Genomic DNA, 16,178 nt, shown 5'->3' with positions numbered 1-16,178 from the left:
CTTCACTGTTGGTGATGAAAAGCTGTCAGTAGCGCCATCTTTCAAATATCTGGGGAGCATTCTCTCTGAGGATAGCGGCATTGACAACGACATCCAGAGCCACATTAAACAGGCATCAGCTGCCTTTGGGAGACTTCGGCGTAGAGTCTTTCAGAACAGGAGCCTTCATCCCTCCACAAAGGTCACCGTATACAAAGCGGTCTGTGTCACCACCCTCCTTTATAGCTGTGAAGCTTGGGTAACCTACAGCCGTCACATCAAGTCCTTGGAGCGCTTCCACATAAGCTGCCCCCAGCGCATCCTGGGAATTACCTGGCGTGAGCGGGTGCCTCACACTGAAATACTTGTAAAGACCAACTGCAGGAGTATTGAGGCCATGATCGCCCAGTGTCAGCTGCAGTGGCTGGGGCACGTGAGAAGGATGCCCCCATGTTGGCTACCCCGCAGTGTGTTATATGGCCAGCTACATCATGGTCGATGCTCAGCTGGAGGGCCAAAGAAGCGCCATAAGGATCAGATGAAGAATGCTTTAAGGAAGTGCAAGATCAGACCGGAGGACCTGGAGGAGGTTGCTGCTGACTGTACCACTTGGGGACAGCTGTGTTGGGACAGGGTTCATATTCTGGAGATGGAAAGAACAACCAGAAGACAGCAGAAGAGAGCCAGGAGAAATGCAGCCATGGTTGCTACCACTACCATACATGTCCCACCTGCAATAGAGCTTGTGGGTCCAGGATAGGACTGTATAGTCATCAAAGATCTCACCGTTAAAGGAGTGGATGTCATCATCGGATTTCGATGGACAACCGAAGATGAAGAAGAGGGTATGAGCTTGCTGTTATATGCGGTATGTGTCCCTTGTGCTGTGTGTGACTGTGGGACTGTGTTTTGCATCTTGGCCCTGGAGTAAAGCTGTTACATTTGATGTATTTATGGATATTCATGTACAGTCGAATGACAATTAAACTTGAACTTGACCTTCGCTGGTCAAAGGCAAAGTAGTCAAAGTAAAATTATTATTAAAGTACGAACACGGTACCATATACTATCTTGAGATCCATTTTCTTGCAGGAATTTACAGTAAAACAAAGAAATACAACAGAATCAATGAAAAGGTGGGCATATAAAAATAAATAAATAAACACTGGAAACATCAGTTGTGGAGTCCTGGAAAGTGAGTCCATGCATTGTGGGGTACCACAGTGTTCAGTGCTGGGACTGCAGTGGTTTACAATATACATTAATGATTTAGATGAGGAAATTAAAAGTAACATTAGCAAATTTGCCAATGACACAAAGCTAGGTGGCAGTGTGAAATGTGAGGAGGATGTTATGAGAATGCAGGGTGACTTGGACAGGCTGGGTGAGTAGGCAGATGCATGGCAGATGCAGTTTAATGTGGATAAATGTGAGGTTATCCACTTTGGTAGTAAGAACGGGAAGGCAGATTATTATCTAAATGGAGTCAAGTTAGGAAAAGGGGAAGTACAACGAGATCTAGGTGTTCTTGTACATCAGTCACTGAAAGCAAGCATGCAAGTACAGCAGGCAGTGAAGAAAGCTAATGGCATGCTGGCCTTCATAACAAGGGGAATCGAGTATAAGAGCAAAGAGGTCCTTCTGCAGCTGTACAGGGTCCTGGTGAGACCACACCTGGAGTACTGTGTGCAGTTTTGGTCTCCAAATTTGAGGAAGGACATTCTTGCTATTGAGGGAGTGCAGCGTAGGTTCACAAGGTTAATTCCCGGGATAGTGGGACTGTCATATGTCGAAAGATTGGAGTGACTGGGCTTGTATACTCTGGAATTTAGAAGGCTGAGAGGGGATCTCATTGAAACATATAAGATTATTAAGGGATTGGACACGCTGGAGGCAGGAAGTTCGTTCCCGCTGATAGGTGAGTCCAGAACCAGAGGCCACAGTTTAAGAATTAGGGGTAGGCCACTTAGAACAGAGTTGAGGAAAAACTTTTTCACCCAGAGAGTGGTGGATATATGGAATGCTCTGCCCCAGAAGGCTGTGGAGGCCAAGTCTCTGGATGCTTTCAAGAAAAAGATGGATAGAGCTCTTAAAGATAGCGGAATCAAAGGTCATGGGGATAAGGCAGGAACTGGATACTGATTGTGGATGATCAGCCATGATCACAGTGAATGGCGGTGCTGGCTCGAAGGGCCGAATGGCCTACTCCTGCACCTATTGTCTATTGAATCAGTTCCATATTGTGGTGACTGAAGTTATCAATGCCGGTTCAGAAATTGATGGTGGTAGGGTGATAACTGTTCCTGAATCTGGTGGTGTGGGACCTAAGACTCCTGTGCATCCTTCCTGATGCCTCAACCAGAAGAAAGCATGGCCTGGATGGTGGGGGTCCTTGATGTTGGAGGGGCTTTCTTGTGGCAGCACTCCATGTAAATGTACTCCATGCAAATGACTTTGCCTGTGATGGACCAGGTTTCCACTCTTTTCCACTCCTGAGCATTAGTGTTTCCATAACAGGCCATGATGCAACCAGTTAGGACACTCTCCACTGTGCATCTGTCGAAGTTTGTCAAAATTTTACATGATGTGCCAAATCTTCGTAAAGTTCTAAGAAAGTGGAAGCATATTGTGCCTTCTTTGTAATAGTATTTATATGCTGGATTTTTCTGTTCCTGGGAATAAATGTTTCCAAACCAGGCCAAGATGCAACCAGTTAGGATAGTCTCCAGTCATTGTCTTTTAAAATTTTAAATGTCTTTTAAACGTTGTAGATGTAACTGCCCCTACAATTTCCTTTGCTCACTTGTTCTGTATATCCACCACTAACTGTGTGAAAAACGCTCCTCTCCGAAGCACCTTCAATAACTCCAAAAGATTGAAGTAGGGTAAATACTGAAAGGCTTTTATTCGCAGTAAAATACGGCTTCCATGCTGAGTGTCTGCCCCTGGACTGAGGGGCAGGGGCAGGGCGAAATCACCTTTATTCAGGGGTCTGTGGGAGGAGCCACAGGGACAGTCAGCAGAGGGGCGTGTCCAGACAGTTAACCCAGTTACAACATATATATGCTTTACCACACCCCCTCCACATGTACCCTTTAATTCTTGCATCTCTCAGCTTAAACCCATCTTCTCTGGAGAGATGAAGGGTTCTGACACCAAAATGCCAACTGTCCATTCTGCTCCCCCCCGCACTCCCCATGCTGCCTGACCTGCTGAGTTTCTCCAGCATTTGTCTGCTCTCCTTATTTTCGTTAATCCTCTCTGAGTCAGCTTAAGTCACCTAAAACAAAATTGCAGCCTGGGACAGATTTTGTTCGGCACTCTTGGGACATGTACAGAGGACGATGTAAATTAAAACTGTTGCTTTATTTATTAATGTTCACTCACTGGGAATTGGTCTACATGGGTAATGGTGAAAGTGTGTTGCTGTGTGGACTAAGAGACCAACAAGGATCAAGGATCAACTTTATTTGCCATATACATTTGCTGTGGTGAGTTGGCATTAAGTGCAACAAAAACCAACAACATTCAACAGTTATACACAAAAATTGCATATATAAAATAAATTTTGAAGTACCAATATGGTATTAACTGTGCATGAATACTTAAATACCAGTGTGTACTTACAATGTAAACAGCATTATAAAAAGTAGTTTAAAGTGTTTACAGCACAGTGTAGCCATTGTTTGGAGCTAACTAGAACTAGATTTATTGCCTAGGGGAAGAAACTTTTAAGATGCCGTGAAGCTTTTGTTTTAATAGCCCACTTAATCACACTTAATGTCAAGTTCTTGATCAATATGCAAAAGAAAATTTCCTGTTTATGGAAAGAAAGACGATACAGCATGAAGCTACCATTTGGGTGAAGTGAGGTTATCATAGTGTCTCTCCTTCTCATGCATAAACAGCCTGCTGAATATCTGTGAGACTTCATGGAAATTGACTGAAGTTCTAGAGGCACCAGGGAAGATGAAGTGTATGTATTCTTGTACCTGCCAGCATTTATTCATAGAGCATTGAACACAGCACTGTACAGGCCCTTCGGCCACAATATTCTGCCAACCTTTTAACCAACTCTAAGATCAATCTAACACTTCCCGCCCACACAAACCTGCATATTTCTTTCATCTGTGTGTCTGAGTCTCTCAAGTGTCCCTAATGTATCTGCTCCTACCACCACCCATGTCAACACCTTCCATGCACCTACCATACTCGTGTAAAAAAAACCAGCTCTGACATCACCTCTGTGTTTTTCTCCAATCACCTTAAAAATATGCTCTCTTCTATTAGCCATTGCCATCTTGGGAAAAAGGTGATGGCTCTCCATTCTGTCTATGCCTCGTATCATCTGATGCATCTCTATCAGTTCACCTGTTGTCCTTCGTCAATCCAAAGAGAAAAGCATTCGCTTGCTCAGCCTTCCCTCATAAGACCGCTCTCTAATCAAGGTGTCCTGGTAAATCTCTGCACTCTCTCTAAAGCTTCTCATTCTTCCTATAATAATGCAGCCAGAACTGAACTCAAGTCCGTATGACCTGCCTCCCTAACCTAGAGGGCTGTTGGTGGAGTCCCACTGCAGAGAAGAATACAGTTTGAAGCACTCAGCTTAGGCAGTAATGAAAAAGGTAAAGCTCCACCCCCCCCCCCCCCTTGCTCTGCTCAATATGCTGCATATTCCTCAACCAAAACTGAAAAATTTTCTCATCAGACTCAGTGTTGTCAGTAGGACATTTACTTTAATTCTCTTGTCTGATCTCGGGAATAAGGTGTAAAAAGAAATTCGCTCCTCTCAGGAGGTTTACTAGCAACTATTCACAAGTTTGGTCAGTGTATAAATGTTGCCTTATAATGAAGCCTAACAGCACTTCACCAAGGTTGATTGCAAATGGATTTGTTAGAGCATTTTCTGCAAGAGTCACAGGAGAGCCTTCAGAACATAAACACAAGAAAGTCTGCAGATGCTGGAGATACAAAGCAACACACACAACATGCCGGAGGAACACAGCGGGTCAGGTTGCATCAATGGAGGTAGCAAACATTTCGGGTGGAGACCCTCATTCAGGATTGGAACGAAAGGGAGAAGTGGGCAAAATAAAAAGGTGGGAGAAGAGAGGGAAGGTAGCTAGAAGGTGATAGGTGGAGCCAGATGAGTAGGAAAGGTAAAAGGTTGGAGAGTAAGGAACCTTATAGGAGAGGAGAGTGGACCATTGGAGAAAGGGAAGAAGGAGGAGACCCAGAGGGAGGTGATAGGCAGGTATCTTTGAGGACCTAACCTGGCCTCGACATTTCAATGCAGCTATAAAGAAGGCAAGAAAGCAGCTATATTTCACCAGGAGCTTGAGGAGACTTGGTTTGTCACCTAAAGCACTTGAAAACTTCTACAGAGGTACCGTGGAGAGCATTCTAACTAGCTGCAGAGAGTTGCTAAATCAGCCAGCTCAATCATGGGTAGTAGCCTCTGTAGTATCCAAGACATCTTCAAGAAGCGGAGCCTCAAAATGGACTCCCATCTCTGGGAGCCTCTTCTCATTGTTACCAATCAGGAAGGAGGTACAGAAGCCTGAAGGCACTCATTCAGTGATTCAAGAACAGCTTCTGACATGCGATTTCTAAATGGACATTGAACTCATGAGCACTACCTCAATACTATGTTTATTTGGTCTTGTGCCACTTATTTTAATTTAACTATTGAATATACAGATACATATTTACTGTAATTCAGTTTCTTTCCTGTATTTATCACGTATTGCATTGTACGGCTGCTACAAAGTGAACAGATTTCACGACACAGGCCGGTGATATGAAACCTGATTCTGATTCTGTGTGTGAAGAGGTAAGAGGCCAGACTGGAGAATAGAGAGTCAATCACAAACAAAAGAAAATCTGCAGATGCTGGAAATCCGAGCAACACACACAAAATGCTGGAGGAGCTCAGCAGGCCAGGCAGCATCTATGGAGAAGAGTAAACATCGATGTTCTTGGGCCAAGACCCTTCGGCAGGACCAGACTGAGCGTCAATGTTGCAGACCTAGACCCTTCATGAATGTCAACTATTTATTTTCCACCACAGATGCTGCCTGACCTGCTGAGTTCCTCCAGCACTTTGTGTTTGTTGTTCAGAGCAGGGGATGAGCACACGGCAGCCAGCACACGACAGCATGTCACATGCTCACTGGTCCACATGATGGCCAATGTCCAACGCCCTCTTTGTCTCTGCCTGAAGCAACATCATTTCAGCATTATTGAGGCAGCCTACATGGGCAATGCAGAGAAGGTCAGTGTTTATCTGCCAGTGCTAACTACCCTCAAGAAGATGGCAATGAGCCCCCTCCTTGTGGGGCTGGTGCTGCTTATTTATGTTTTTATATTTTAGAGAAACAGCACGTTAATGAGCCTGCGTTAGTCCTCAACCAATTAGGTTTCCACAGTCCTGCCTTGTTTAAAACCGTACTCCAGATCTTACTTAGAGCGAGACCTTCGTCTTTGTTGAAATTCTTATTTCAATGGCTCCTTCACCAGGTGATCCCAAAAGCCATTGGCACGGCACAGCAGTTCTGTGCCGTCAAAGCCGATCCTGTGACATTGAATGATGTGTAAATATCTGAAGAATATCACCACACTCCTTGTCTTTCAATTTACCAAAGACAGTCAAATCCAATGACATTTCTCAATCTACTCCAACTTTGAAATTCGAATGTGCTCTGTTGTTAGCAGTGATAGGTGTGAGGGGAATAGTGGAGTGTGTGAGGTGATTAGTGAATTTGGTAGGATGCCCTCGGGCTTGGTATAGCAACTGCTTTGCTGATGTCTGCAGGGAGTTGTGGACACAGCTCAGCACATCACAGGAACCCATTTCCCCCTATGGACTCTGTTTATATTTCTCGCTGCCTCAGTACCGGTCAGGATAATCAAAGATTCCCCCCCACCCCCCAGGACAAAAGATATAAAAGTGTGAACATATCACCAGACTCAAGGATAGTTTCTATCCCACTGTTATCAGACTTAAATGGACCTCATGTATGATAAGAACATAGAACATAGAAATCTACAGCACATTACAGGCCCCTCAGCCCACAATGTTGTGCCGACCATGTAACCTACTCTAGAAATTGCCTGGAATTTCCCTAGCACATAGCCCTCAATTTTTCTAAGCTCCATGTACCTATCTAAGAGTCTCTTAAAAGAACCTATTGTATCCACTTCCACTACCATTGCCAGCAGTGCATTCCATGCACCCACCACTCCCTGTGTGAAGAACTTACCCTGACATCCCCTCGGTACCTATTTCCAAGCATCTTAAAACTATGCCCCCTCATGCTAGCCATTTCAGCCCTGGGAAAAAGCCTCTGGCTATCCACACGATCAATGCCTCTCATCATCTTATACACCTCTATCAGGTCACCTCTCATCCTCCGAAGCTCCAAGGAGAAAAGGTACGGTTCACTCAACCTATTCCCATAAGGTACACCCTCCAATCCAGGCAATATCCTTGTAAATCACCTCTGCAATCTTCCTATAGTATCCACGTCCTTCCTGTAGTGAGATGACCAGAACTGAACACAGTACTTCAAGTGGGGTCTGACCAAGGTCTTATATAACTGTAACATTACCTTATGGCTTTTGAACTCACTCCCACAGTTGATGAATGCCAACGCACTATACGCCTTCTTAACAACACTGTCAACCTACACAGCAGCTTTGAGTGTCCTATGGACCCAGACCCCAAGATCTCTCAGATCCTCCACACTGCCAAGAGTCTTACCATTAATATTATATTCTGTCTTCAAATTTGACCTACCAAAATGAACCACTTCACACTTATCTGGGTTGAAGTCCATCTGCCACTTCTCAGCCCAGTTTTGCATCAATGTCCCACTGTAATCACTGACAACCCTCCAGACTATCCACAACACCCCCAACTTCGTGTCATCAGCAAACTTACTAACCCAACCTTCTACTTCTTATTCCAGGTCATTCATAAAGATCGCAAAGAGGAGGGGACCCAGAACAGATCCCTGCAGAATACCACTGCTCACCAACCTCCATCCCGAATACGAACCATCTACAACACCCTTTGCCTTCTGTGAGAAAGCCATTTCTGGATCCACAAAACAAGGTTTCCCTGGATCCCAATCTTCCTTACTTTCTGGAAGAGCCTGGCATGGGGAACCTTATCAAATGCCTTACTGAAATCCATATACACTACACCTACTGTTCTACCTTCATCAATGTGTTTTGGTAAGATGCATTATCTGCCTCAGAATCTAGTTTGTTATGATCTTGTGTTTCACTGCTTACTTGCACTGAACTTTTTTGGTAGCTTATACACTATGTACTTCCAAGTTATTATTTTACTGTATTCTACCTTGATGCACTGTGTTATGATTTGATCTGTATAAGTATTTTAAGACTATCTCAATGCTCGATATAGTATGCAAGATAAGCTTTTCACTGTATCCTGGTACATACGACCCGGCTGGTGGCATAGTGGCATCAGCGCCGGACTTTGGGACAAAAGGTCCCGAGTTCGAATCCAGCCAGCTCCCCTGCACACTTTCCACCCGTGCTGAGTTACGAGCTGGTGATCTGTTTGGAAACTCACCCGGCAGAAGGCAATGGCAAACCACTGCTGTAACTTGCCTCGTACGCGGTTCCCCACTACGTCAGAGAGGCACGGGGGAAATCGTCCACTAACTGGAGAAAGTCCAGATGCGACGTACCTTTCCTTTCCTTTTGGTACATACATGTGACAATAATAAACCAATACAGACTGCAGCAGCAACCCAGAGTTCTTTGCTGAAACATTTGGATAATTGAAATGAATTGAATTGACTTTATTTCTTACATTGTTCACATACATGAGGAGTAACAATCTTTTTGTTATGTCTTCATCTAAATGTGCCATGTGCAATCATAGTAATTTTTAATAATTTATAATAAATAGAACAGTAAATGTAATACAGAGTACACTCAAATCAGCATGAGTTCATCAGTCTGATGGCCTGGTGGAAGAAGCTGTCCCGGAGCCTGTTGGTCCTGGCTTTTATGCTGTGGTACCATTTCCCAGATGGTAGCAGCTGGAATAGATTCTGATTGGGGTGACTTGGGTCCCCGATGACCCTTTGGATGCTTTTTACACACCTGTCCTTGTAAATGTCCTGAATCATGGGAAGTTCACAACTACAGATGTGTTGGGCTGTCTGTACCACTCTCTGCAGAGTCCTGCGATTAAGGGAGGTACAGGTTCCATACCAGGCAGTGATGCAGCCAGTCAGGATGCTCTCAATTGTGCCCCTGTAGAAAGTTCTTGGGATTTTGGGGCCCATACCAAGCAACCTCAACTGTCTGAGGTGAAAGAGGCGCTGTTGTGCCTTTTTCACCACACAGCTGATGTGTACAAACCACGTGAGGTCCTCAGTGATGTGGATGACAAGGAACTTAAAGCTGTTTACCCTCTCAACCCCAGATCCATTGATGTCACAATGCCAGTTACATTTCCTGACTTAATGTACATAATTTGGTGGAATATGCTAGCTGGACACACCAATCTGCCCAAGGGTTGTATAGTGCTGAACACAGGTAATCGTTGTGTACCTGGCTTGCCCCTGTTCTGTTGACTGCTTCAAAAAGCAGCTAACATATAGACTCTATAAGTTGCTGGTCAGATCAGTGTGATATGGCACAATGAGAATCCTCTACTATGAAACTTCATTTGAGCTTTGCAATACCTGATTCTATAATAAAATAAACTATTATACCTGATTTGAGATTCAGCTGCTTAGTTAAGTCCAAACTTCACTAGTCAGGGGATTGAGTTTAAGAACTGTGAGGCAATGTCACAGCTCTGTAAAACCCTGCTTAGACGGCACTAGGAATATTGTGTTCAGTTCTGGTCGCCTCATTATAGGAAGGGTGTGGAAGCTTTAACGAGACTGCAGGGGAGAGTTAGCAGGATGCTGCCAGGCTGAGATGCCATGACTTGTGAAGATAAGTTGAATGAGCTTGGGTTTTTCTCTTTGGAGCAAAGAGGAATGAGAGGTGACTTGATGGAGATGTACAGGGTGATAAAAGCATAACCAGAGACCTTTACCCCAGGGCATAGATGGTTTATACGACAAGGGCATAATTTTAAGGTGAGTGGAAGAAGGTACTTTACACAGTGAGTGGTGGATGCATGGAACTCTCTGCTAGGGGTGATGGTAGAGGCAAACATGTTAGGGTGTATAAGAAACTCTTAGATCGGCACATGGATAATAGAAAAATGGAGGATTAGGTGAGAGAACAGGGCTAGATTGACCTTTGAGGTTAAAAGGTCTGCATAACATCATGGGCCAAAAGGCCTGTACTGTGCTGTAATATTCTATGTTCTATGTTTTATTTTCAGCTATTTTTCATAAACTTCAAATTAGTTTTTGTGTTTTTTTTTGTTTTCAAAGCATTCCAATAAACTAATAACAGGAGTTGCCAGTCAACGCAGGACAGCCTTGAGGACTCCAGCTCTGCATTTACTCCCGAAGCCTTCCCTATGAGTGGGTAGAGATTCAAGGCAGTGGAGGTTGGATTTCTTTCTCCTAGATGAGCTGCCAACCACGGTCGATGCGCCCCATCTACCTGAAGTGTCTGGCTGCAAGGCACCAGTAACCCACCTTTACCCCTTCTCCTGACCGTAGAAATGGTTCCACTGCGCTTAGGAGCTAAGCCACACGTGAAGGCTAGGAGCTGGGCTTGGTTGTCAGAGGCTATTTGAGATGCAACCACTGGGAACATTTAATAGGTAGTGGGAGATTATCCCCATTACCACCCCCAGCTATGACAACCTTAAGGAACCAACCATTCAAAAGACAGATGAGAGGGTCCTGGGTTTTATACTGTTGGATTAGGTAGTATCAGCTGAGACTCCAACACCCAGATACCCACAACCAGTGGACATCCAGGGAATTGGTGGTGAAATTTGCGCTCTTTGATAGCTAGGTAGAGCTAGGTCAGTATCCTCCAGGCTCGAGTACTTATCAACATAAAGGACCATGGACAGACTGTACCATGGGAATGTCTTTCCTTCAGAAGTTGGCAAAGATGAGAAAATTAGGAATGAGGTCCCTGAGTAGATCTAGATGTTCTTCTGATCATTTCTGCAAAATTATCATTTATTATTTAACTAGTTTACAGCTCTTATCAGCTTCATTCAGCAAAACAGCCTTGAGCAAACTGTATCCTTTATGAAAATATTTACCACGTTACAATCAATCACCATAAATCCATTACATGCTAATTTCAAATGATGCAAAGATTATTACAAAAATAAGTAGAACAGTGGGAATAAGGACATGGCATAGAAATTAAACAACTATTCTGTGCCTGTCTTCATGGAAAGTATAAAAACCTGACTGAAATACATGAGAACGAAGATATCAACAAGAATGAGGAAATGGGGGAAATAAGTACTAGTTAAAAAGAAGTAGTGGGTTTAAATGCTGATAAATCCCAAGACCTAATGATCTACATGCTGGAGTTATGAACGACCATAAGACATAGGAGCAAAATTAGGCTATTCGGCCAATCAAGTCTGCTCTGCCATTCATGGCTGACTTATTATCCCTCTCAATCCCATTCTCCCTCCTTCTCCCCATAATCTTTGACATCTTTACTAATCATGAATCTATCAGCCTTCACTTTATTCAATGACTTGGTCTACACATCCAACTGTGGCGGTAAAAGCAGCTCTTATAGTGAAGCTAATCATCTTGCACAATGCTATCAATTTCAGAAATGCTCCTGTGGAATTGAGAGCTAATGTGAGTCCATTACTTACTAAAGGAGGGAGAGAGAAAACAAGGAGAATCAGAGGAAAGGAAATTGCTGGAATCTCTATAGAATAACTAGCCTGGTTTGGTGCAGCATTCTCTCACGCTATCCAAAAACACTACAGCAAACTATCATGTCTGCAGGGAAGCTCACTGGTTGCAGTCTACCATCACTGCAGGACTTGTGTGTGTCCGGAATAAAGAAGTGGGCAGGAAAAATCATTGTAGCCACTGCCCACCCTGCAAACAGCCTTTTTCAAAAATTCCCTTTGGAAAAGCACTATAGGGCTATTAAAACAAAAACTACACCATCTTAAAAGTATCTTCATTCAGGCAGTTAGTTAATCTGATCGACCATTCTAGTTACCCCCCCCCCCATCTATTACCCTTGTCACGGCACTGTGTTGTAAGCACTTCAAATCACCTTTTATAATGCTGCTTACATTATGAATACATACTGATATTTACTTATGAATATTTTATTCCATATGTGACTTTTAACCTCTAACTTCATAAACTTTTATTTTTCATAATTCTTTATTCTTTATAATTACTGAATGGTGTTTTTGTTGCATGTCACCCCCTGACCAACATACTTCAGCCAGTTTCTAATATGTGTAAATGCATCTAGCAACAAAGTAAGTCTTTTCTAAGAATTCTGGGATTTCATCAGCAAGAAAATAATGTAATCATCTTTGATAGATTTTTGAAGATGTGACTTGATAAACACAACTCCGCCAATATGGCATATTGAGATTTTCCGATGAATCCAAATATGCTTAAGTCCTATTTATGAAGTTGGTTACCAAGCATGAGTCAGGGCTAGTTTTTGACATGGATTGAGAATTAGTTATAAAACAGAATACAAAGGGTAGGAATGAATTTCCATAGGGTTACTCACTGTGAATTTTGAGGCACCCTGTGAATCGATGCTCGGGCCCCAGCTACTGGATGAATTCAAATCATTCCCAGTTTAAAATTTTTAATTGCATATTTAAAATTATATTGCTGCTTTAAAACACCAGCTAGGTCACATTTGGAGAACTGCATTCAATTCTGGTTGTGGTTTACCAAGATGCTGCCAGCATTAGCTGGCGTGCACTGTAAGGGCAAACTTGGGTTGTTTGCTCTGCAGTGTTGGAAGCTGAACATAGACTTGACATAGGGTTATAAAATTATGAGAGGCGCACACAACTGTATCTGTTTCTCCCCAAGTAGAAACATCCAACACCAGAAGACATGCACTGAAGATGAGTGGGGAAACATTCAAAGGAGATATGCAAGGTAGTTTTTTTTTAAAGAGTGGCCAAGTGCCTGAAATGCATTACCAGGGGTGGTGGAGGAAAATATAAGAGGTGATTAAAAAGCTCTGATGCTGATATTGGAATAGGGACCATGTGCAGGCAGAAGGGATTAGTATAATAGCTATTGGCTTAATTTGTTCAGCACAACATCATGGGCCAAAGGACTTTCCTATGCTGTACCATTCTCTGTTTTATCTGCACAAAATGCCTGCTAGCTTGATAATCACTGTAAATGAGTTTCCATGGATCCACAGAGCAAATCTGAATGAAAAAAAAATGTCAGCCAGTAGTAATTATCTGCAAACTGACACTTAAAGAGCAAACCTTTCATATTTTTATCATTCAAACCAATTGATCATTTCCAGCTTCCCAAGCTGGGGCTTTGTTTGGAGGAACATTACAAAGGGAAGAACACTCAGTAGGACCACTGAAAACACAAAATAATCTGCAGATGCTGGGGTCAAAGCAACACTCACAACACGCTGGAGGAACTCAGCAGGTCGGGCAGCACCAGTGGAAAAGATCAGTCGAAGTTTCGGGCCGGAACCCTTCATCAGGACTGTAGGGGGAAGGGGCAGAGTCCCTATAAAGAAGGTGGGGGGAGGGTGGGAAGGAGAAGGCTGGTAGGTTCCAGGAGAAAAACCACTGCCTGGAAACACCTCCACAATCTCTTCAGCCACCTCTTTCAGAACCCCTGGGGTGTACACCATCTGGTCCAGGTGACTTACCTTACTGGTTTTTCTCCTGGAACCTACCAGCCTTTTCCTTCCCACCCTCCCCCCACCTTCTTTATAGGGCCTCTGCCCCTTCCCCCTACAGTCCTGATGAAGGGTTCCAGCCCGAAACGTTGACCGATCTTTTCCACTGGTGCTGCCCGACCTGTTGAGTTCCTCCAGCGTGTTGTGAGGACAACCAAAACTTTGCTAATGTTTCAGCGTGAGATTGAGGAGTGGAAGATCAAAATCATTAAATCTATTTGTGCAAGCTCTAATCATGTGTGCATGTATACTTTTAGAAAAATGAGACTTTACTTAGATGCCTGTATGAGGAACACTAACCTCATGTAGATTGAAGAAATGCAACATCCCCACTGACTCCTGACAAACTCTGGGCTATGGAACATTCCAGATGGTACAGAGAATGTCAGCAACACACAGAACCCCATGTAAACAGCAGAAGGAGCACATCAGCTCACATACCACCCACTGCCCCGTCAGGGACCTCCTGTACCATAGAGAGCATTCTGACCAGTTGCATCACTGCCTGGAAACACCTCCACAATCTCTTCAGCCACCTCTTTCAGAACCCCTGGGGTGTACACCATCTGGTCCAGGTGACTTACCTACCTTCAGAACTTTCAGTTTCCTAGTAATGGCAACTTCACACTTCTGCCCAATACTCTCAGACTTTCCGCATACTGCTGTCTTCCACAGTGGGAAAAAATGCTTATTCAGTTCATCTGCCATTTCCGTGTCTCCCATTACTACCTCTCTAGCGTAATTTTCCAGTGGTCTAATATCTACTTTCACCTTTTTTACGCTTTATATATCTGAAGAAACTTTTGGTATCCTCTTTAATATTATTGGTTAGCTTTCCTTCGTATCTCATTCTTTCCTTCTTAATGATCTTTTTAGTTGCCTTCTGTTGTTTTTATAAAAGCTTCCCAATCCTCTAACTTTCCACTAATTTTTACTCTATTATATGCCCTCTTTGGCTTTTATGTTGGCTTTGACTTTTCTTGCCAGGCAAGAAAAGGCTGCACCTTATGAATTGCTCCCAGAAATTCTAGCCATTGTTGCTCTGGCATCATCCCTGCTAGAGTTCCTTCCCAATTAATTTTGGCCGGTTCCTCTCTTATGCCTCTGCAGTTCCCTTTACTCCACTGTAATAGTAATACATTTGACTGTAGCTTTTCCTTCTCAAATTGTAGGGTGAATTCTCTCATATTATGTTCACTTGTCTCCTAAAGGTTTCTTTACTTTAAGCTCTCTAATCAATTCTGAGTCATGGCACAAAACCCAATCCAGAAAAACTGACCTCCTAGTGGGCTCAAGCACGAGCTGCTCTAAAAAGCCATCTTATAGGCACTCTAGAAATTCCTCCTCTTGGGATCCAACACCAACCTAATTTTCCCAATTGTACTGAAATCCCCCCATGACTATCATGCCATTGCCCTTTTGATGTGCATTTTCTATCTCCTGTTGTAATTTGTAGGCCACATCTTAACTACAGTTGGGGGTCTGTATACAACTCCCAGCAAGGTCTTTTTACCCTTGCAGTTCTTTAGCTCTACTAACGACTCAACACTTCCGATCCTGTGTCACCAGTTTCTAACCATGCCACCCCTACGCCTATCTACCTGTCCTTTCAATGCAATGTGCATGCTTGGACATTAAGCTCCCAGCTATGATCTTCTTTCAGTCAAGATTCAGTGATGCCCACAATGCCAATCTGTAATAGTGCCACAAATTTATCTACCTTATTCTGTGCATTCAAATACCTTCAGTCCTGTGTTCACCCTTTTCAATTTTGTCTGCCTCTTACATTGCAACTCATCCCGTTGACTGCAATTTTGCCGTATAATCAGCCCCTCCTTGCTAGTTGTTCACTACACTCTGCCTGTTTGTAATTAAATACCTCATCTTCAGTACCATCTCTCCAGTTCCCATGCCTCTGCAAAATTAGTTTGAGCAGTCCCAAACAGCTCTAACAAGCCTGCCCGCAAGGATATTGGTCCCACTTGGATTCAGGTGTGACCAGTCCCATTTCTCGTATTCAGATATTCAGACACTGGAACAGTACGAACAGAGTGATCGCTGAGAACTTTAAGTAGTTTTCAGAGACTGAGATTATCTGCAAGTTTGACTATCACAGACACTTAAAAAAAAATTTCTTGTGGTGATGAACATGGTATGACTGTACCATCAAAGCAATAATGGGGACAAATTTCAGAAGTTGAGTTACAAAGGGACTTGGGAGTCCATCTGAAGGATTCCCTAAAGGTTAACTTGCTTTTTGAGTTGGTGGTAAAGAAGGTAATGGTAGTGCACAACACTTTACAGTAATAGTGACCCAGGTTCAAATCCCACCTCTG

This window comes from Mobula birostris, chromosome 12, assembly GCF_030028105.1.
Source record: "Mobula birostris isolate sMobBir1 chromosome 12, sMobBir1.hap1, whole genome shotgun sequence".
NCBI classification, from domain to species: Eukaryota; Metazoa; Chordata; class Chondrichthyes; order Myliobatiformes; family Myliobatidae; genus Mobula; species Mobula birostris.
Note: the sequence above shows the minus strand (reverse complement) of the source record.